The sequence below is a fragment of the Anabrus simplex genome, chromosome 2 (assembly GCF_040414725.1).
Source record: "Anabrus simplex isolate iqAnaSimp1 chromosome 2, ASM4041472v1, whole genome shotgun sequence".
Classification (NCBI taxonomy): domain Eukaryota; kingdom Metazoa; phylum Arthropoda; class Insecta; order Orthoptera; family Tettigoniidae; genus Anabrus; species Anabrus simplex.
In genome coordinates, this window is record NC_090266.1 from 746357783 (window position 1) to 746382010 (window position 24228).

The following is a 24228-nucleotide window of genomic DNA, read 5'->3' on the forward strand; positions in this document are numbered from 1 at the left end:
GATTAGAAAATATGTTGAACCTACATTTGAGGAGAAACAGCATGTATTTAGACCTCATAGATCAACTGTAGACCTTATTTTTGCTACTGGAATGCTCTATAAGGAGTATTGGAAGAAAGGTATCTGTTTTTCTGGATATTGAGAAAGCATATGACCATGTACCACACAGGCGTATATGGGAATGTTTGAAACATAAGAAATTGCCCGATGACATCATAGCACGAGTGCTACGATTATATAATAAAACCGAGTGTTGTGTCCAGGTCCAGGATGAAAGGTCAGGTTGGTTCGAAATGAAAAGTGGAGTCCAGCAAAGAAGTTGTCTTCATCACTCTTCATAATCATAATGGATGAAGTTTTAAAAGCAGTTAAAAGAAACGATCCAGCAACTAATGCCCTGGTTTTTGCTGATTATGTAATGATATGAGGTGACACAGAAGCAGAAATATAAGCTAGGCTAGATCTTTGAAATGAAACTTTTACAACCTTAGGTCTTAAAATAAGCAAAATCAAGACAGTTGGCTTGGTGATCAGTAGAAACTCTCCAGCTGTTTATCTTAGAATTGGAGATGAGGTGAATATGGTAGACACCTTCCAGTACTTAGGTAATGTTCTGTCCTCGGACAATACCATACATCAAGAGATTAGCAACAGAATACAGAAAGCTTCCACATTCTATCATGCTGCACGTCAAATACTTTGCTCTTCCAGAATCCTGGTGTACCTGAATCAGTCCATGGTCCCTTTAACCTCAACTAGAGGACCGACAGCACTACGTGAAAAACAACCCCACCTTGTTTTATAGTGGTTGACTTGGTACTTTATTCATCCATTTTGTTGATCGATCGTCGAACGTACTGCATACCATCAGGAGAGAACAAACAGAACCTGCTCTCAGTGCTTCATGATACTTTGGACCAGTCATCAGGTCTTCAAGATGCATACTTCTTTGCAAACTTAAGTCTGGACTTCCTAATCTTTGTACTAATCAGTGTTTTTCGAGAAGGTTGCCTGCCATATTGATCTGCAGCTGCTAGGTGAAGTTTCACTGTCAAAATATGTTTTCTTCTAACTCATTCCTTATTGCCTGAGCTGACCGTTTAGGATCTGCCACATGCAGCCTAAGGTTGATTCTGTCTTCTTTTGGTGCGGTGTTCCGAGGCCGTCCACATCGGTGCTTATTTTTCTACAGTCTCTCGTTTCTTCTGATGGTGATGCCAGGTATTAACTGCTGCAATATACTAAAACCCTTTGCATCTTAGGATTGCGTTTTTCCTCCCATTAAATGCATTTAAGACAGTATGTCGTAAATCAACAGAATATTCCTTCTTCTTTGGCATTATGGTAAAATATACATGTATTATACAAATTAAAATGTCTGTCAAATACATAGTTCATATGGGTGTACAACTCTACAAAATACTTACGAGCTAGCATCTCATGAATTGATTCATAACAGGAATACTTACGACATTCAACACCAGTATCTACACCAGCGGACAGTCGCCTGTCATCTTAATGACTAGTTCACTTTGTTGTGTTTCTACTTGCTGGAAAGCAGGCGTGTCAGTCAAATATGTCTCATACAAATTACTTTTGAATTGTACCATGCATATGGGTTAAAGATCCTCAAAATACAGAGTAAAATATGGGCTGAAAGTTTTCAAAGTATGGACTACATACTATGGTCGTCTGATGAGAAATCACACACATGCGTAGTAAGGGGTGCGGAGGGTAAGCATGGCTGCTGCGCATGCGCCAGTCTCAAGGCCTGACCATGAACATCGGTTCTGTCCATGGTGATTCTTGTGAACTTAAGTGCTGTTGTGAAGTTTCAAATTGGTAGTGCAATTGCTCTTTAGTTACACATTTACTGCAAGTACTGCATAATGAACAGTTCAATAATGACCACGCATCTCTTTCAGAGAGCTCGCACTGTTTATCATGACTAATGTTTGTAGCTTAGTGTGGTATCTGTTACTTGCGCCGTACCTACAAGCTGCTGCGACTTCTCGTTAGACACAGATAGTACATGCCACACAACAGTTTAAAGGAAAGTCACAAAACAAAAGTTTAACCTTTGTACTTATAGAATTGGGATTTTCTTTGAAGCTGTTTGCTACAATTTCTTTGCGGTGATGTGGGGGAGGGGGTGCTCACATCTTAATCTTTTAATGAGAATTGCCTATTTGCGAATCAGTGGATAAGAAATTTTTAAAATTTTTTTGTAAGTGAAACTGCGTTTATTGTCTATTAAAATTGCTTTGTACTCACTGAAACTCCGCTCAACGTCACAAGAAATTATAGGGACGATTCAAAATCTTGCAACATCTTCAGGAGATAAATCCGTATCTAGTTCTACTCTCGATTCACCACTTAAAGTTGCACTGATTTTGTACATGTCACTATACACAATAAAGAAAGAAAAAGATAAGATCCACCTTTTCAATACTATATATTACGTGAAAATTTTACATTTCTGTTAAATCATCACGTTTATGAACTTTCGGTACCGGTTTCGACAAAACTATAGCCTATGTCATCATCAGCCTAGGACAGATTATACAAAGACAATAAAATACATTGATCATGACTCTTAGAGTAGTATCACAGTAGTATTTAAGTAAAAAAAGTGATAAAACTAAAATAATATTTACAGAGGCCTATATAAGCTGATAGTCATTAATATAATAGTGGTGGTTTTTTATAAGGTGTACACCTTTACATTCTATTGTGTATATACTCAAGTGGAACAACTTATAACTAAGTGTTTGTTTACTTCTTTTAGCATGTTAAACATGGCTATAAAGCCTCCCTACCGGGCGAGTTGGCCGTGCGCGTAGAGGCGCGCGGCTGTGAGCTTGCATCCGGGAGATAGTAGGTTCGAATCCCACTATCGGCAGCCCTGAAAATGGTTTTCCGTGGTTTCCCATTTTCACACCAGGCAAATGCTGGGGCTGTCCCTGAAATAAGGCCACGGCCGCTTCCTTCCAACTCCTAGGCCTTTCCTATCCCATCGTCGCCATAAGACCTATCTGTGTCGGTGCGACATAAAGCCCCTAGCAAAAAAAAAAGCCTCCCTACCGGGCGAGTTGGCCGTGCGCGTAGAGGCGCGCGGCTGTGAGCTTGCATCCGGGAGATAGTAGGTTCGAATCCCACTATCGGCAGCCCTGAAGATGGTTTTCCGTGGTTTCCCATTTTCACACCAGGCAAATGCTGGGGCTGTACCTTAATTAAGGCCACGGCCGCTTCCTTCCAACTCCCAGGCCTTTCCTACCCCATCGTCGCCATAAGACCTATCTGTGTCGGTGCGACGTAAAGCTCCTAGCAAAAAAAAAAAAAAAAAAAAAAAAAAAAAAAAGCCTCCCTAAAAATGAACCAGACTGTTCAAAAACACGATAATTCAAAAGCTGATAATTATATTTTACTACAAATATATAGTATAAAAACTGAATTTTCTTTTAACAGGTCATTCTTTTTAATTATAAGTACTAAGGTGTACACCTTATAAAAAACGACCACTATTATATTAATGACTATCAGCTTATATAGGCCTGTGTAAATATTATTTTAGTTTTATCACGTTTATAACTTAAATTACTACTGTAATACTACTCTAAGAGTCATGATCAATGTATTTTATTGTCTTTGTATAATTTGTCCTAGGCTGATAATGACATATAGTTTTGTCGAAACCGGTACCAAAAGTTCATAAACGTGATGATTTAACAGAAATGAAAAATTTTCACGTAATATATAGTACCGGTATTGAAAAGGTGGATTTTATCTTTTTCATTCTTTATTGTGAATCTTGATTCAATACAGAACCCGAAGAATGAAATTCTTAATGTTAAACATGTCACTATATCCTGGATTGTTAGCTAGCACTGTATTCACTTTTGCAACTTCGCTCCATCCTTTCCACTGCAGGATTTGAGATATGCAATGGCTCCCCTCACAATGACAAGGCTTTTGGTTAGAGTGGTTTCGTGGTTTTGGAGAACTTTTAATGCTGTTGTGATGCATGAGAAGTTTGCTTGGATGTAAACTGTGATATTTTTCACTGTTCTGTCACCAGCAACCGACTATATTGATCCAATTGAAGTAGCGCCTTCAGAGTCTAAAACACTTATTTATTGATGGCTTCAATGTAAACTTCAAAGTATCCTACTGACTCTTACCATGTTCCCCGTATCGAGTTATTGGTTAGGGTGGCAGTGGCATATAAGTTTACTTGTCTCTCAGAATGTGAATCCTGCTAGGATCCCTCAAAAACACTTTCTTTATTGAGGATATTGAAAGGTCCACTTTAGAGTATCTAGCTCAGACAAGTTCTACACACCGATGAAGGGCGTGGCTGTGTAAGTGAAGTGAATCTTCTTGGCATATACTACTTTCACCAGCTTTGCCATATATAGAGTTGCATCACTTAGAAACATGAGCATATTTTCATATCTAATACCATTTGGCCATAGAATTGCCATAGTATCATTGAACATTTTAGCTATGCTCTTGTTACATGTATCCAAGGCTTTGCATGTTAAAAGAACAGGTTTACAAAGCTGACCATTCATTAAACCAATGACAACATTCTCCATGTGCTGTCTGTCCTGTCCTCAAGTGATACTCATATCAGTCTTGCATAGATTTCCTTATTTTTCCCAGAGTTTCTTCATAGATCAATGGTGCATAGGTCTCTTTTCCTTAATGTTGATCGGCCTGGTATAATCTGCGCTGTGTATTTTTCCAGGAAAGTTTTGAAGCCAGAGAGTAAAAAAAATAATGAATTTATTAAGAATCAATGGCAGACAAAGAATGCATGTACGATATCCCCTGCGTGTCGTAAGAGGCGACTGAAAGGAGTGACCTATGCGCAGAAATGGGTTGTGGCTTTGGGACCATGTGTTGTACCCCCTGTGGATGAGAGGGGCTGAATACATCCACATACCGAGCTCGATAGCTGCAGTTGCTTAAGTGCGGCCAGTATCCAGTAATCGGGAGATAGTGGGTTCGAGCCCCACTGTCGGCAGCCCTGAAGATGGTTTTCCGTGGTTTCCTATTTTCACACCAGGCAAATGCCGGGGCTGTACCTTAATTAAAGCCACGGCCGCTTCCTTCCAATTCCTAGGCCTTTCCTATCCCATCGTCGCCATAAGACCTATCTGTGTCGGTGCAACGTAAAGCAAATAGCGAATACATCCACAGGTAATCCCTGTGTGTCATAGAAGGCGACTAAAAGGGTCATGTGGCCATCGGTCCCCTCTTTATTTATTACATTTTTTCTTTAGGGTTAGTTGTAGACCAAATCAAAATTTTGATGTGCATGCTGCTTGGGGAAGGGCCTCTTACGTGTGTAGTTGTGCTCGAAAGCCCAACGGTATACCAAAAATCCAATTGGGTGGAAGCGCCATGTACTCGGCAGTAGTATCCACCTAACAACTTAGGTCACCGCACAGCTGAATTCAGGAGGACATATTATTAATTGTCCTTTATTTTTTAGATATATACTTACCACTCTGTACACGCTATGGGGTACATGCTATTGTGGGTGATTTGAGGAAGGGAGTCCTAGTGCTCATTGCCTCAGTCAGTATTAGTCATTGTCCAACATCAGACACCGGGCAATACCTGCTACGACCAGGTGGCTGCTTGGTTTGGCTACACAGGCTCCTGATTGGATTGGTTGGCATTCAGGGTGGATGATTTCGGGCATGGCTTCGAAACGTCTCAAGTCTGCCCAGGGTGGTCCACCACCCAAGTCTGTAACATTTGATTCCCTCAGGAGGTCAACCCTGTGAGAACAGGTGCATTGTGTTAACACATTCACTGCCAGGCATTCTGAGGTGATTTAAATGGCCTGTAAAAGCAAAGTCATTTCCATACAGGCCATGAAGGCCTTTGGAGGGATGGAAGGTAAAGGTTACACTATCTGTAACCTCGGCACTTGATGGGGTAGAGTGGTTAGCTTTACGCCCGGCCGCCTTTGCCCCCAGGAATTAACCTGGTACTCATTTTTGGTGTAGGCTGAGTGAACCTCCGGAAGTGTTAAATGCCATGTGCCAGACATTTCTAAGGGAGGTGATCTGGTTTGACGTAGTTACAAATAAAAGTGCATATAAAGAAAAGTAGCAAACATAATACTGTAGCATGAAAATTTCAAGATAGTTTCAGTAATGTTTAAAATGATGATGCTTGTTTAAAGGGTCCTAACATCGAGGTCATCGGCCCTTGTTTAAAATGAGCTGAAAGCGATTTCTAGGCATAACTTCATGAATATGGGAGTAACAAACATGTTAGTTTCTCAATACATTTCTACCTTAGGTTTTTTTATGATACCATCATCCAGAGTCCTAAAAGAATTCTCATCTCATACAGAGTAACAGGCCTCCAATTATCATACGTGCAGTATTTAGTGTATGGTCTTGGTACTGTGCTCAAAAATTGTTCCGAGTATTGGTTAGTTTCTGTTACACCGGGCGAGTTGGCCGTGCGCGTAGAGGCGCGCGGCTGTGAGCTTGCATCCGGGAGATAGTAGGTTCGAATCCCACTATCGGCAGCCCTGAAGATGGTTTTCCGTGGTTTCCCATTTTCACACCAGGCAAATGCTGGGGCTGTACCTTAATTAAGGCCACGGCCGCTTCCTTCCAACTCCTAGGCCTTTCCTATCCCACGTCGCCATAAGACCTATCTGTGTCGGTGCGACGTAAAGCCCCTAGCAAAAAAAAAAAAAAAAAGTTACGAGAAATGACAGATATGCCAGTGTGAAAAACAACATGAAGTATGGCATGCAAGATTCATCAATAGGTAATTTACTCATACCTGCGTTCTTCGAATAATTAGGCATGTGTCCAGGCTAATCGTTGTCTGACAAGTCATCTGAATCAACACCAGATGTATCCTCCAAAAATGAATCGTGAACTATTGCTGGACCTACCTTATCAGGTTCAACACTTGCGACTTCATCAGGTATATTGCTATCACCTTCTTCCATACAAGGCACTAAATGATTTTCCGACTCACAATCAGCACATATTTCTTCTAACATACCCCCGTATATTGCTTTCCTGCAAGTAATATGCACTTTTGTAGGATTTACAGGCCATTTTACAAGAGCTCAATGACACTAACTGAGAACAAACACACTGTACTCAACAAGTGAAGATAGCACATGTTTGGATGTCAACAGGAAGTTACTTTATTAAGGAATGTGGTTCGCATGTTTATCGATCGATGCATTGATCCTTCATTTTGAATCTGTGAAAGTTAGACTGCATTTGGGTGACATCTGTGGGAGCTACAATCGACTATTTGAACATATGCACCTAAACGTCAATCTACGTGTTTGGCACTGCCTACACCCTAGTTTTAAATCATCGATTGACGTGCTTGGCGCTGAGTGAGTTACTATGAGATCCAGCTTCCCTAGCTTCCTGGTTGTTACCAGAACCGATGAGATTGACTTCAAGCTGGTGAAGTCTATTTTTTTAGTAGACACATAGAAGGTGACTACGGCACACTGGAAGACCTTAAGAAAATGCGCAGTGGTAGTTTGCTGCTCAAGACTCGCTCTGCACTTCAAGCTGATCAGCTGCTCAAGTTGGCGAAATCCCTGTCAGAGTGGAAGAGCACAAAACCTTGAATCTGGTTCGTGGAGTTTATCTTCTACCGTGATCTCATCTTGAACACTGGTGATCAGTTGATGGAAGATACAAAGCACCATGGCATGCTACACGTCCAGCGCATTACGAGCAAAGTCATCGGCAAAGACGTTGCCACACTTGTGTTCATTGTCTCCTTCTGATTGTTGGTATTGTCAGAAAATATTAAGGTAACAATTTATCGTTAAGATGTGAGGCCATATATTCCGCCTGCCATGGTGCTATCAGTGCGAAAGGTTTAGGCTTTTGGTATCTCGTTTGAATCATCTTAGTACATGTGGAAGAAGAGCTCATGGCATGGAAGAGTGCACACCTCCTTACAGGTGCACTGACCTTCCTGGCCTTCATTGTCCTTGAGATAGAAGCTGTCCAGTCTATCCCAGTGAGAAGAAGTTCCATATCAAGACCCTGGATGGTCTCTCCTGCCAGGAAGCATGCCAGGTGTGTAATTCCACAAAAACACCTGTGATAACACTAGACTGTAGCATGATAGCACAGAGTTTACATGGTTTGTCGTTTACTTCAGCAATACTTGCGAAGATTGCTGCGCCGAAGACTGCTGTTGTTCCTGTGAGCAAAGCTCGAAGGTGGGGACTACCCAGCCTTCGAGCACAAAGAAGCCTGTGCCGGCTGGGAGTCTTCCAAGTGGTCGGCGAATGCCACACCTAAGCTGGCGGAGGCAGCATCATTGACTAGGGCTGGGAATTCACCTCCCAGCCTGTCTGAACAAAAAGAGAAAGCTGAGAAGGGGGATGCTCTTACAGGGTGCTCCCCCACTCCTTCTGCGAAAGGTGTATTATGCCCTCCATCTGGAGCATACATTTCAGCTCCAGCAGGTACGCCTGCTTCAAAACCTAGGCACTCCCCTCGTAGGAAGAAATCCTGCTGCCCAAAAGTGTCAAAGGAGATCTCGGTGTTAGTCACCTCGTCCGCTGATGAGAGGACGGATGGTGAGCACTTATCTACATCCACATCCATGTTTCTGTTTAGGTCTAAAAGTGTCTTGCTGCGTATAACCTAACACATTTTTTTTTTTTTTTAGTCCACACTATGGCACTGAAATGAAATGTCGTATGGCTTTTAGTGCCGGGATATCCCAGGACGGGTTCGACTCGCCAGGTGCAGGTCTTTCTATTTGACTCCCGTAGGCGACCTGCACGTCATGATGAGGATGAAATGATGATGAAGACAACACATACACCCAGCCCCCGTGCCGTACGAATTAACCAATTAAGGTTAAAATCCCCGACCCGGCCGGGAATCGAACCTGGGACCCTCTGAACCGAAGGCCAGTACGCTGACCGTTCAGTCAACGAGTCGGACACTATGGCACTGTTACAGTGGAATTGTAATGGTTGTGATAGGCATTTTACTGAGCTGCGCTGGCTAATTAGTTAGTTTGTGGCAAGTATAGTCTGTATTCAAGAAACAAATCTCAGATCAGGTCATCATATGTCTTGAGAAATTTTATACTATACACACCACAACAATATTACGCTAACTGGGCTTCTAGTAACATTGGTATTTTCGTTCGTTATGATACTTGAAGCATTTCCTCTAAGAACCCAGCTGGAGGCAGTAGTGGTATGTGTTCCGCTGCCTGTCGTAGTAACAGTAATATAAATGACGTAATTGATCTTATAGATCAGTTCCTACCTCCGTTCCTCTTATTAGGTGATTTTAATGTCATTCACCTATTATGGGGCTCTGAAATGCCTTGCCTCAGAGGGAGGGATTTGGAACAGTTAATAGGAGAGCTGGATCTATGCATTTTAAATTCAGGGGAACCAACCCATTTCAGCACAGCGCAGTACCTTTTCGTGCATTGATATTTCAGCCGTGACCTCATTCCCCTGTTTCGGTTGGATGTACACGATGATCTCTCTGACAGTGACCATTTCCCCATTGTTCTTACTTTGTTGAAACAGAAATCCATCAAAGCTCCTCCCCAATGGATTCTTAAACATGTTAATTGGGCAAAGTTCACATCACTATAAATAAAAAACCTTATCTCAGATTACCTGCGAGATAAGAATAACAAGTCTGGCCATATGCGCATTGCAGTACTAGTCGCATAAAAACATCAGAAAATGTGAGAGTGATAACTAGTTTAAATAATCTGTAACTAACATGTTTTAAGAAGAATACAACATTTATACAATCACCAGAATGAATCAAGATGATATTCGGTACATTTCTGAAGGTTAATGTACTCACTAATGTCGTCTGCGGAAGAAAGATACGTTACTCACTCCCCACCATATCGTTGTCGTCATCCTTGTCGGAGTCGTTCACATTTATCACTATCCGTTCAATGGCATCGTCTACTAACTGGTCTATATCCTACATTCGGTTTTCTTCCGTTTCGATTACGTGTTTTACACTCTTTCCCAACGTTGAGGTGTCAATAGCTCACTCCCTTCCAGGAGCAGTTTTTTTACTTCCGCAAGGGTGAAAGTTTTGTTGTTCCTAGCCACATGGCCCTTCACTTGGCTCCACACACTTGCAATTGGATTTAAAGAACAATTGTACAGAGGTAACCTTAAAACTTTCCTTCCTGATTGCAGTGCGATATCATCTACTCGATGCTCGCCACAGGACTCCTTAACATGCTGTGGGATGACATTAAGAAGTTCCAACTTGACACTGTTTGGTTCGTAAGGGATTCCCTTCTTGTCCAGAAACTTAATTATATCTCCCTTTCTCCACAATTGAGAACACACTTTTTTTCTCCTCTTCTCAATGCTTTTCCCTTCTTATGCTTTACATGAGAAGGGCCAGGCTCACTCATCTTCACTCCACATGGAACTTTAACAAAGGTTATGTAAACATAAATTAAAACAGTTAACTAAATCCTAAACACCAAGGCAAAGACTGACTACCAACTTAATTAATAATGATATATATGAGGACAGTTTGAAAAGATCTTGGAATCACCGCTAGATGTCAGTGCTAGAGCAACAAGGTTTCCACGCAATAATCACACATCCTTTGTGAGTGAACGCGTGGCGCGTCAGTGCTGTAGCTGCAGGAGTGTGGTAGTGATGACTCTATGTTGTTGTTCCCGCGTAGTGATTTGTGACAATGGAAAAAACTGAGATTCGAGCAGTGATTAATTTTTTCGTAAAGAAAGGTATGAAAGCAAAGGAAATTCATGCTGACTTTCAGAACACACTGGGGGACTGTGCTCCTTCATTTTCAACTGTTGCCAAGTTTACCAGCGAGTTTAAATTTGGTCGGGAGAGCTTGGATGATGATCCACGTAGTGGACGGCCAAAAAGTGTTACGACCCTACAATTTATCGCAAAAGTGAGTAAAATGGTCATGGAGGATCGTCGACTGAAAGTGCGGGAGATTGCTGAAGCTGTAGGGATGTCTTCTGAACGGGTATATTATATTTTAGCCGAAGAATTGGGTATGAAAAAATTATCCACAAGATGGGTGCCATGGCTCTTGACATTGGACAATAAACGCACCAGATTGGAAATGTCCGAACAAAGTCTGGCCCGTTTTCAGTGCAACCAACAAGATTTTTTGCGCCGGTTTGTGACTACAGATGAAACTTGGGTCCACTACTATACCCCAGAGACAAAACAGCAGTCATAGTAGTTGAAACATGCTGATTCACCACCACCAAAGAAAGCAAAGGCAGTGCGTTCGGCTGGAAAGGTCATGGCCTCAGTTTTCTGGGATGCAAAAGGCATTCTGCTGATAGATTATCTTCCTACTGGCCAAACAATTACGGGGCAATACTATGCAAACCTCCTAGACCAACTACAGGAAAAGATACGCGAAACAAGGCCTGGTTTGGCAAGGAAAAAGGTCATCTTTCATCAGGACAGTGCTCCGCCGCACACAAATGTTATTGCCATGGCAAAACTTCATGAACTGGGGTACGAATTGTTGCCACATCCACCTTATTCACCTGATTTGGGACCATCAGACTTTCATCTATTCCCCAAGCTGAAAATTTTCCTCGGTGGACGGAGATTTTCTACAAGGGAAGAACTGACAGCCGAATTGGAGAGGTATTTTGCAGGCCTGGAGGAATCTCATTTTCAAGATGGGATCAAAGCATTGGAACATCACTGGACCAAATGCATTAGTCTACAGGGAGGCTGTGTTGAAAAATAAAAGCAGTTCCACCGAGGTAAGATACTTAATTCTAGTACATTCCGAGAACTTTTCAAACCACCTACGTATTACTAAATATTAGCACAAAAGAAACTCTTAATAATATGCTAAGTCACTAGCGTGCCAATAACACCTGGAACACAGCATTAAACAGAAAGCACATGGGTTGTATGTTCGGTAAATGAACCGTCAGTGGATACTGCAATGGCTGTTCTGCTGTTGACACATCACCCCTCTGAAAAGGCTCTTCACTGCATGAGTATCAATTATAAATTGAAACTAAACAGTTTTTAAAAAGTGAAAAGTGAAGATAAACGGATTTAGATGACATACATAACCTTTACGCGGAAATAACTTTACTTAACATGTGTAAAGTATTTTTACCACCTTAACAAAAGATAGACAGTACCACCGCATTTACCACTTATTTTTCGTATTTACTTTATCTCCCATGTTATTTGAGATAGGGTATAGCTGTCTATAACGACGCAAATAGCCGGAGCGTAGACAATGATATAACTTATATCACACAAGTGAGTCTTGCTACTGATGAGGAGTCTATTCCGTCCGTTTCTGGGACTTGTTCAATGAAAAATCATTCCTTGGTGGAATGAAGAAGTAGCAGCAGCTTAAAAGAATGATGTTGCACTCATAAATGCTCTCGTAGGTAGCCCACTATGACCAACATGGTATCATTTAAGGAACATCGTGCTGAAGCGCAAGTTCTTATTCGACAGAGTAAAAAAGCTTCATGGGAAAGATGTGTCATGTATGAGTTACATACACCGTCATCTCAAGTGTGGACTAATCTTCAACGCATTTTGTGAGTACGAGGACCATCCTCAGGGCAGAGAATTTCCATTGCAGACAGTATTGTGACTGATCCACTCTCGGTTGCTAATCATCTTGCAAGTCATTTCGCAGATGTGTCTGTTTCCAGGAATTACCATTGTGATTTCCTGGCTTTGAAGCGGGAGAGAGAACGCCATCATCTGAATTTTGCCACTCAGGCTTCAGAGGATTATAACATGCACTTTACGGAGTTTAAGTACATGGCTACTGGATCAGATAATGTCCATAACCAGACGTTGAAGCACCTCAATGAGGATAGTGTCTTATATCTTCTTGGGGTATTCTACCGAATCTGGGTAGTGGGTGAGTTTCTGTCACAGTGGCATGAGGGAATAGTAATTCCTCTCTGTCGCTTCAGTGCGATAATACAATAAGATGTATTGATTAGGTGGTGAAATCAATAAATTAACTTATTGTTATTATTCCAATCAAATATCATCAATACGGATCAAGAATGATATTTATCACATGCATTATCCAGTAATCGGGAGGTAGTGGGTTCGAACCCCACTGTCGGCAGTCCTGAAGATGGTTTTCCGTGGTTTCCCATTTTCACACCAGGCAAATCCTGGGGCTGTACCTTAATTAAGGCCTTGGCTGCTTCCTTCCCATTCCTAGGCCTTTACTATCCCATCGTCGCCATAAGTCATATCTGTGTAGGTGCAACGTAAAGCAAATAGCAAAAAAAAAAAAAAAAAAAATCCTCTCCTAAATTCTGAGAAAGATCCCAAGAATGCTGGAAGTTACAGTCCTGTTTGTCTCACTGTCTTTGTAAACTATTTGAGAGGATGGTGAATCGCCGACTTGTGTGGTGTTTGGAGAAAAGAGGACTTTTTCCGAGTGCCAATGTGATTTTCGAGCTGCTCACTCCACCACTGACCCCTTTTTATGCCTGGAGAATTCTATGCAGGACGCTTTTCTCCAAAAACAGCGTTTAGTGGCTGTTTTCTTTGATTTAGAAAAGGCCTATGCCACCACATTGTGATATGGCATCCTTTCAGTCTGCACCGGTGGAATTTCTAAGGTAACTTGTCAGTTTTTATTGCAAATTTTTTGTCCCTTCCTCTATTCCTTGTCTGAGTTGGGAGGGCATATTGCAATATTATATTCAGGAAAATGGAGTCCCACAGGGACCAGTTCTGAGCGTCACTCTGTTGTGATTGCCATAAACGGTATTATCGCTGCTGCTGGTTCAGTAGTAATACCATTGCTATATGTAGACGGTTTTGCTCTGCATTATAGCATTTTATTATAGTATGGCAGTTGCAGAACGGCATTTACAGCCAGCTATCAGGAGAGTAGAACAGTGAACCTTAGAACGTGGCTTTTGGTTTTCAGCTGCAAAGACCTGTGTTATTCACTTCTGCCGGAAGCACACTCTTCACCCCATCCTGAGCTTTATTTCAAGGGTGTTGCTCTTCCAGTAGCTGAGCCTTACCGATTTCTTGGGCTCCTTTTCGATAGTAAATTATCATGGGAGCCACACGTGCGTCAGTTAGAAGTCAAATGTGGAAGGAAACTTTCTTAGTTTCTTAGTGGCAGTACTTTGGGGGTAGGGTGAACAGTGTTCCTACAATTTTATAGATTACGGCAGTGCAGCATATGGATTAGCAAGGCAAATTGTCCTTGTGAATTTTAATAGCATCCACCACAATATAGTTATGTTGGCAGCGGGAGCATTCCGAACAAGCCCCATTGCTAGTCTGCTCACTGAATCTGGTATGCTGTCTTTACACCTGAGGCGCCAAAAAGTATTATTAATGTATGCTGCAAATTTGCAGCAGATGCCACTTCACCCATGCTATCCCTGCATATTCCACAAAGTAAACCACTGGCTGTACGCTGCTTATCCTTGAGCGATGCAGTCAGTTGGTATACGCTTAGATAGCGGTCACTGATTGTTTGATGTACCTTCAGTTCCCTGTCTTGACAGATGACCAAGTAAGATAGCTCCATGGTTAATACAACGTCCTGAAATAATCATGTATCTTCATACCGGCCCAAAAGAAAACACGGACCCCTCCATTTATCAGAGGCTTTTCTTGTCGTTTGTTGAATGGTATCCAGATTTAGTAATTGTTTACACGGATGGTTTGAGGTCAAATGCGAAAGTAGGCTGTGCGTTCATTGTCGATAATAAGAGGTTTCTTTTTCCTCTACTGTAACCTGTATTGTGTACACAGCAGAGCTCTATGCTATCCTTGAAGCTCTGCGGTAGGCACTGTCCAGTGAACGCCGGCATTTTCTGTTGTGTACCTTGAGCTCGTTACAATCTATTGATATATCATTCCCTTGGTAGCCTCTGGTGCAGCGGATCCAGGACTTGCTGGCCTTGTGTTGGAGAGCTAGCACCCGAATCATGTTCTTGTTTCTCCCAAGCCGCATGGGTGTAGAGGATAACAAGTTAGATGATAGTGCTGCCAAGGAGGCGCTCACATTGCCCCCATTGCCTTACAGGGTTCCAGCCAATGATATTTGTTCTCAGCTGAGATATTTGATTATGTGGCAGGCTACCCCCCTTCCAAATAAGCTTAGAACAATTAAGGGAACTATGAAGGTATTGTAATGGTTGTAGGGTCCGCCATGCTAACTCGCTACGCGCCGGGGGCGTCACCCATCGCCCCACCCCCCTTACGCTCAAGCGCGCCAATCTTCGAGCAACACTCAAGCGCTGGGCCGGCCCTTCTCAATTCTATCTGCGGTCGTGCCGCAGCGAACTACGGAGACGACTGGAAGACTAATCTGGAGTCTTCTATTTCGCGAGGTCCCTCAATCCATCGAGCATCCGGACTATTCCAGAAGGGCTGGCGCAGGTATAAAAGAGCAGTTAGTTGCCTACAGAGTTAGTCAGTGAGAATTGGAGAGTGAGAGTGAGTTAGTGAGTGAGTGAGAGCGAGATTGAGTTCGCTGGAGCGCAGTCAGTGATGGCCTGGGAGTGTGCAGCCTGATGAAGTATCTGCCTGTGGAACCGAGGACTCGTTCCTGTTTTCCTGATGTCGTGTGTGTGTGTCCTTTGAGGCTGGCTGCTAGAGGAGAACCTGGAGTGTTCTGGAGCGGCGAAGAAGGGAACACTAGGAGACGACGTGTGAAGACTGCGGAGTTCAACGGGTTGAGTGAACAGCGGATACTATCCCGACCTGCGAGGCTGGCGTGTAGGCTGTGAACCGTGACAGCGCTAACGAGTTTGACTGAGTGGCTGAGAGAGTGTACTGTAAATAATCGATGACTATGTGTGTGTGTGTCGTAGATGGAACCCAAGAGAAACTAAAGAGAAAGAGCGCGCGAACCGGAAGTGTGTAAGTGTACTTGTGTAACTTGTAAGCTCGGCTATCGTCTCTGTGTGTGTGTAAATCTGTAGTGGTAGTGCTTAGTTAATAAATCTTAGAAATAGGTTGCTACCAGGTGCTGTACTTATTTACTTATTTAACCCGCCAACACGTTACAGTATGGAAAACTTCCCTTTGGGTTTCTCTTCGAGAAGCAGTGGTATTATGTCTTCTTTGGATCATCCATGGTTTAGCAACACACCCCGTGTGTACTTGCGGTGGTCACCTTACTGTGGTACATATCCTTACGGTGTGCGGCTGATCTGCCTTAAAGTCTAAAACTTTCGAATACCATCTCCCTCATTCTATGAGATAACAAACAGTCAGACCAGACTTCGTCATCCATTTTATGTGGGATAGTGGCCTGTTTTATTGTGTATACAAGTATATTTTCTTTTCATTTTGAATTTTTATATTAGTGTTGACTATGTTTTATTCCACTGAGTCTGTTTTAGTTAGTCTTTGTGTATTTTAATGTGTTATTTTAACTTTTAATTTGAATGATATACCATATATGATGTTGCTTCAAAAGCAAATCCTATTTCAATCTATTTTTATATAATTTTATAAGGAAATATGGCATTGCAACTTCGAACCACTAATTATTTTAAATTCGTATTCACTCTTCATTTTTGTTTTAAAAAATTGTAGGTAGGTGAGGGTTATTCTGCCCGAAGGAAGGTCCGAACCTCCGCAGAGGTGTTCCTGAGCCGGAGTTTACGTGCGGTAGGGTGGCCAGTTCCTTTCCGCTCCTCCATTCCCTTACCCCCCCCCCCCCACTAACAGTGCGTGGCAACCCATCCAACTCCTGACCACGCCCAATGTTGCTTAACTTCAGAGATCTCCCGGGATCCGGTGTTTCAGCAGGGCTACGGCTGTTGGCTAAAAATTGTAGTCAATGGATAAGTTTTAAAATTTTAATTAAAATTACATTTTGCTTCATGTCATACCATTAGGAACTGATGACCTCGATGTTAGACCCCTTTAAACAACAAGCATCATCATGATATCATTTGATATTATTTTCAGATTGGTGATGCTTCACTGTTTATTAAGTACCTAAGATGAATAATGATCAACCTAAATTATGTGTTTTTACAATACTTTGATTTGGGGTGTGATAATTAAAACATATTTTTCACCAAGCTCGGTAGCTGCAGTCGCTTGAGTGCAGTCAGTAGCCAATATTCGGGAGATAGTGGGTTCGAACCCCACTGTCGGCAACCCTAAAGATGGTTTTCCGAGGTTTCCCCCTTTTCACACCAGGCAAATGCTGGGTCTGTACCTTAATTAAGGCCATGGCTGCTTCCTTCCCACTCCTAACCCTTTCCTGTTCCATCATCGCCATTAGGCCTATTTGTGTCAGTGCGACATAAAGCAACTTGTGAAAAAACATATTCTCCAACCAGTTTTTTTGTCTCATGACGTATTCTTTTAAATAAAATATACAGACTGGAAACTTTTTTTAGACTAAGCCCATTTCTAAACTATTTCTTCATTTTCAGTCACAGTTATAGCTTCCGTATTTAAGTGCTTATAAAAAAAAATAAGCATGGTAGCCTTGTCTATTCCATGTCTGTTTCTTAACTTTGAATGAACAACACCAAACATAGAAAACACGCATTATACACCAGCAGATGATGCTCTAGCAGTTAAGAGTTTCATAAATTTGTCTGTTACAAACTTGCCAGTGATATTTTCATGAGATTTCCACCACTGCAAAGCAGATACAACTTGTACCACTTCATCAGTGGTGATCGTTGGAATGAAGGGTTGAGATTTTGCTTGATATTTCACAAGTACTGATAGAAATGAAGTTCTCGCATATTTTCCCTGGGCAAATTGAAATGCATATTAACGCTCAAATGTATGTAAAACATATTCTGTGTTTTTAATTCTGGATGAATAATTAAAGGCAGTAAATGTAGTATAGCCAATGCTTGATTACGATGTTTTTCAAACATCTTAATTTTTGTGTCATTGGTTCCGGTTTTTTCTTAACATATGTAATTCCTCCAAGTCATACTTCAGTTTTTTTTTCATGCTTTTGCTGGTTGCTGTTTCAGTCACTTCTCTGGGTTGCATCAACAGCCAGTGCTGTTTTTTTTACACATTTAAAATATCTTCAGTATTTTGCTTTATTTGTAGGTCACTAATGATTTTGTTAACCTGTAAGGACAGGTGTATGGGTAAAAATTACCCAAGTAAAATTGAGATGTATATTTCAGTTATTTCTAAATGTGTTCTTCAGGCTTCCTCTCTCAGTACCTTTCTAGTGAACTCTTCCAACTGTCTTGATTTTGAATAAACTGCGCAGCTTTGTTAGTTCCGCTCATAGTGTGAGAGAAACATCGACTGGGTAAATTTCACCCATGCTGGGTAAATTTCACCCATGCGTGTCCTCATACATCTCAGAATGCCGTTGTTGTTTATTATTAACTATTTTCATTTTATGGATGAACAGTGTAAAATTATTATAAGACAAGTGTATTTTATAGTATGTGTGCATTTCTTCAGCAAGATTATGTGGAATTTTATTGAATTTCAGGAATTGAAAATATATCGCTGTCTGATGCAGAATGAAATTACAAACCTCTTGGATGTTTCCCGAGGAAAACAGCAACATCGAGGCTAGTGATGACACAGAAATTGGCATTGTCAAAGAAAGTAATTGCGATTCGGAAAGTGAACAGGGAATAGTGACTGTGAAAGTGGAGATGATGTGGTTATTGGGTCTCCTAGCATCCACTATGCATTGCAATACAGCCATTGTTGAAGAGTCTGGTGCCAAGAAGAAGCCAGAAATGTTGACATTGTACAATGGTACTAGAGGGGTTGTAGAACACGGTTGAAGAAATTTGTGGCTTTCACACCATCTCTCGAACATCATCTTGATGGCCACAAACAATACTTTTCTGCATTCTGAACATCGCTGCTATCAATGCTCAAGTTATCTATAAAGCAAGGAATCTCAAGTTTGAATTCATTCTGTTGAAATTTCTTGAAAATACTAGCCTTTGATCTCACAAAGGAATAATTTGCATCGAGAAGTAAAATACTAACTCTTCCAACCAATCTCCAAAGCTTAATTCAGCGGATTTCTAGAAAAAACTGAGGACAGAGAAAGGTCCTCGGAAATCATCAAGCACGAAGATTTGAAAGCTGTAAAAGCAAAAAATGACAGAAAAAGACAATGTGTTATGTAATGTGCAAAAATTTAATTTGCCGGGAGACTATGTGGAACAAGTGAACAATCAACAGGAAGTAATGGACCAGGAGTGAAGTGTGATCAAGTCTGATCTTTGAACATGCTCTACAGTTCTTACCGCCTGCTCTTCCCTCTATACCCAATGGGTATTTATCTATGGGACTCTTTTGATACAGAAAATGTGTGTTTAATATAAATGATCTACAATGAACTGAGTAATGCCAGTGTATGTAAGCATAATGATAACATTAATATTTCAATATCCATTCTTATCGTTACAAGTTGCACATTGCTGGAATTACTCCAAAATTATTACAATTGATTTATTACATATATTTATCATCATTTACATGGTTTCCATTAATTACATTTTAGAATTAAATAGGATTTTTGCTTGTGGGTAATATTTACCCATCGCATGTCCTTGTGTCTCAACAGAAAGCATGCGCCCTACCAGGTAAATGGAATCTTGAATATTGTCTCTATTTTCTTCATAGATCTTCACAAGTAGTGATCAGTTTTTAATATAAAATTGAAGGCAGTCGGATGACATATTCCATCAAACTTCTTGAGGCAGGATTAATGATTGCCCTTCTTCGCTCACAAATTTTCCATTGACGGAATGATTATTGCAGAAGGATTTCACAATTTCTATTACATGCTCCTTAAGTTTGAGCTGTCCTTGGTAAGATCCTGCGAGAGGAGATTCAAATTATGAACAGAGCAGCCATATGTAATTACTGGGCCATTAAAATCTTCCCTATCTTTGGGAACCCTCCTCATCTTTGCCATGTTGATTTCATTGTCTGTAACAAAGGTTCTCACATGATACTTTAGTTTGCTCCCTCAACTTTCACTGTTAAGTAGCGTGTGTTTGTTTGTGTGCACGCGTAGGCACACGCGCGCGCACCCAGATGTATCAACTGTGTCGAACAGATGTATGTCCTCCATTTTCACTGGTCACTAACACAATGGGCTCATTAACCACATTTGACCATCCATCTAAGCTCATGCAAACTGTATTCTCAAATAAATTCTTGAAACACTTATATCTCTCTCTCTCACTCTCTCTGTAAATTTCTTCAAGAAGGGGTCCAGCTACTGCAGCAGATGATGGAAGAGTATAGCCAGATCGCAACATACTTATGAGTCTTCTGAATGTTGCCATTGGTGCTTTCATGGCCCGTACTTGTAGACATGACTGATTCTGATGGTTCGGTCAGCTTCCGCTTTGAACGCTAGCGCTGTGCCACATCCTGGGAGCCATCTGGTGGTGAATGAACGTACCGTTTCCACTTCTATTATCCCTTTCAGACCTGAAAGATAACTGGCGGTGTGAATTTTTGTTTGTACTTCAAAAACTGACTAAAATGCTCTTAAATACATATATTTTTAGTTTATTTTACAAAATAAAAATTAACATCTGAGAAAAAGCACCCACACAATTGTACGCATCAGGACTTAATTCACTACTTACAAAAATGAAAAATTACCTCAATGCATGTGAATATACATATGTACACGATCAAATGTTCTATTTTACAGTGGGGAATAATTTAAAACAATTAAATCTTCGTTCATACACAAGTAAATATTACATTTTCTACACTGAGGACGAGTTTTGCTTTTACTTCCCTTTTGGCAGCAGCACCCTGTTGTCATATCTGAAAGAAAACTGGAGGTGTGAATTTTTGTTTGTACATTAAAAACTTACTAAAATGCTCTCAAATACATGTTTTTACAGTTTATTTTACAAAATGAGAACTTTCAGCTAAAAAACAGAACCCACACAATTGTGTGTGTCAGGACTTAATTCACTACTTACAAAAAATAAAAAAAATAAGAAAATTCAGCTCACTACGTGTGAATATACACATGTACATGATCAAATGTTCTATCTTACAGTGTGGAACAATGTATTTTAAACAATTAAAATCTTATACATTACATTTCTCATGTAGAGTGCGAGTTCTGCCTTCACAGTCTTTTGGTGGCAGCACCCAGCACTCTTGCGTGCATTGCCTGCAGGGAAACCTAGCCCGCACACTTGTGTGTATCAACATTCAAAACCTATTGGTGTCACATACGATGTTAGTTCACAATTTACGTTCGCTAAACAATTTACACACTTCATTGATTATATTCTGATATTCAGTAGAGCTTCTAGATTAATATGAATGCAAAAATAAATACTTATTTTAGGCATTTCTGCTTCCCGCTATCTTGCCGATGAACTGTATTTTTAAACTCTTCTTCCTATCCCCTGGTGGTCAAGTGCTAAATAAAAACAACTGAAGTACATGCTACGTGTCCTGCACAAGCACTGCAGTCCGGTCTAGTGAAATTAATGTTATTTCCACATAAATGTCACATGTATGTCATCTGTTCATTGATGATGAGATAATTGAAACTGTTGTTCAGTTCACTAATAAGAGATTCAGTAGCTCATAATTACTGTATAAGATTGCTTCCATTACTAAATCACATGTCACAAAGGAAGGAATTCACGCACTCCTGGGTTTGTTAGAATTGACTGCCATGATGAAAAATAATAATTTATTTGATACTTCTCTTTGTATGTTAAGAGTTATGAGTATTGCAGGTCTGAGTTTATTTCGAATTATCTTAGATTCAATGACTTAGATACTCAAGGTGAGCGGAAGAAAACCAACGATTTGGCATTGATGAGAGACATTTGGGATGTTCAAAATTGCCAGCATAATTACAAACCAACATCTTTTGTAAGTAAAGCTGAACAGTTAATTGCATTTTGTGGCAAATGCCTCTTTCAAATGAATATCCCAAACAAGCCAGCAAAATATGGTTTAAGAAGTCATTATGGCTTATAATGTAGCTACAGATTATATGTTCAATGCTATCACTTATTTTGCAAAAATGATGAAAAAATTCAGTTTGTTTCTAGGTGAATACTTTGTCAAGGAGCTGACAAAACCTATCCATGGCTCTAACAGAAACATTGTGGGGGATAGCAGGTTTAAAAAGGTTCTCTTAGCTGAGGAGCTCTTAACACCACCATTCAATCTCACACTTCTAGGGACAATTCATACCAACAAGCAAGAGAGTCTTTGGGAATTGCTTAACTCTAAGGTCAGAAAATTAGGAATGTAAATTTCTTGCTTTGATCGTGTGAAAACTGTTTCCTACGAGCCTATGAAGCAAAAAATTGGTACTGCTATCATCAGCAGTCCATGAAATATGAACCTGCATGAGACCTCCAAAGGGTGCTCAAATACGACAGCCTTGTGTCAGTAGATTTACTGGCACTTTAAGAACTCCTGCAGGACTAAATTCTGGCACCTCGTGGTCTCCAAAGACTGTAAAAGTAGTTAGCGGGATGTAAAGCCAATGACATTATTATTTATTATTTGAGACCTCCAAAGAACCCCAAGTTGGTACTGACATAAAACAAAACGGGCAGTTGACACCTTAGACCAGATGTCTGGTAATGTATCTTCTAGCAGGAAAACTAAAAGGTGGCCTTTATGTTCCTTCTTTGACATACTTAATATTGCATTTACCAATGCTTGTATCATGTATAGCATTAATAAATTCACCAAACTTGAAAGCCCTGTGTCGAGAAAAGACTTAATGAAATCACTAAGTCACAACATGTCAGTACCACAAATGGAACAGCACCTGAACACTTTGGGCCTTCAGCACTTCATCTAACAAATAATACATGAGGCACTGGGTATGTCTCATAAGCAATAGCAGCCAGAATACAAAAAAAGGAGGGAAATGTGCGCAGTCTGCCCTTTGATCAAACGGAGGATGACTACAATATTTTGCAAACACTGCTCAAGAGCTATTTGTGCAGAGCATTAGGCCAAGTCCTGCCTGGATTGTGACAGTAGTCATATTCTATATAAATAATATGTCCTTTTTTCTATAAGAATTTTGAATAGTAAATTTATCAAGGTTTAGCAGCAACGAAATATTTCTTCACCCTTAGTGATGTAGGGTTAACCGTGGTGACTGGAGCCATAGGGTTTGATTTCAGGTCACTTAAGGCTCTTACTGATATTGGGGTCACTGATGACACTGCAGTATGACTGTGACACCCTGCTTCTTCATGTTGCCACCCATGGGCAGCACTTTTTCAACAAGACAATGCTTGTCCACACAGCATGTGTCAGTGGACTGCCTGCATCATTTTGAACTACTCCTCTGGCCAGTAAGGTCTCCTAATCTGTATCTAATGGAAGATGTGTGGGTTCAGCTGGACCAGTACCTACCTGCAGGAATATTGAGGGCTAGGTACGCATGTAGGTCAACCTGCCTCTTGAAAGGATAAAACAGATATACAGCCTTTCAAACTGAATCTGTGCCTGAGCAGATAAAACCTCCTCTTGACATGGGGCCAGTAGTAAGCCTGTACTGCCAAGTCTGTCATCCATTTGATTTGATATTGTAATCCAGAACAGTCACATCTGGATGTCACCAGGCAGGGTGGGGGTAGCAGCCCATTCGTAGACAAAAAGTTTATAACTAGTGCCAAAACTGAAAATTTGTCATCAGTGGAGGGGAACTTGTGGCTCTGAGAAGCACATTATGACAAAGTGCTAGGTGGGAGACAAGCTTGCAATGCTGGCAACAGGGGCAAGTGACGATCCTCTGCATAGATAAAAGAATGTCCCTGTAGATTTTGTGTACAGCATTGAGGTATTTAAACAGTGCGCTAAAGGCACCAGTCAGTCAGTGTGAATTATCGAGTCAGCAGGTGTTGTTTACTCAATGTTCAGTGTTCAGAATGCCATAAAAATTACCATGTTGTGTGCTGCATCACTGTCTCAGTCTGTGAGTTTTAGTTCAGTTTTGTTATATCAATACCGAGGATATGAAACATGGATATTAGGAAATTTTTGGTACGTACCCTTGCCCGGCTAATGGATACTGGAACCCTTTACCTTCTGCTCCTCTAGGGTCTTTCTTTCATGGTCTGTATGGAGATGGCTTTTTTTTTTTTTTTCTGGTGAGTGACAGATTTTAGTTCATGGTAGGTAGGTTCTGGTTAGGGACAGATTACTGT

At 40.9% G+C, this 24228-nt stretch overlaps 1 protein-coding gene across 1 annotated transcript in view; it reads left to right on the top strand.

The window, feature by feature from the left end:
* LOC136863675 (tumor protein p63-regulated gene 1-like protein) overlaps positions 1 to 24228 on the top strand; it is a 167893-nt gene that overhangs the window by 2050 nt on the left and 141615 nt on the right. The window lies entirely within an intron of this gene.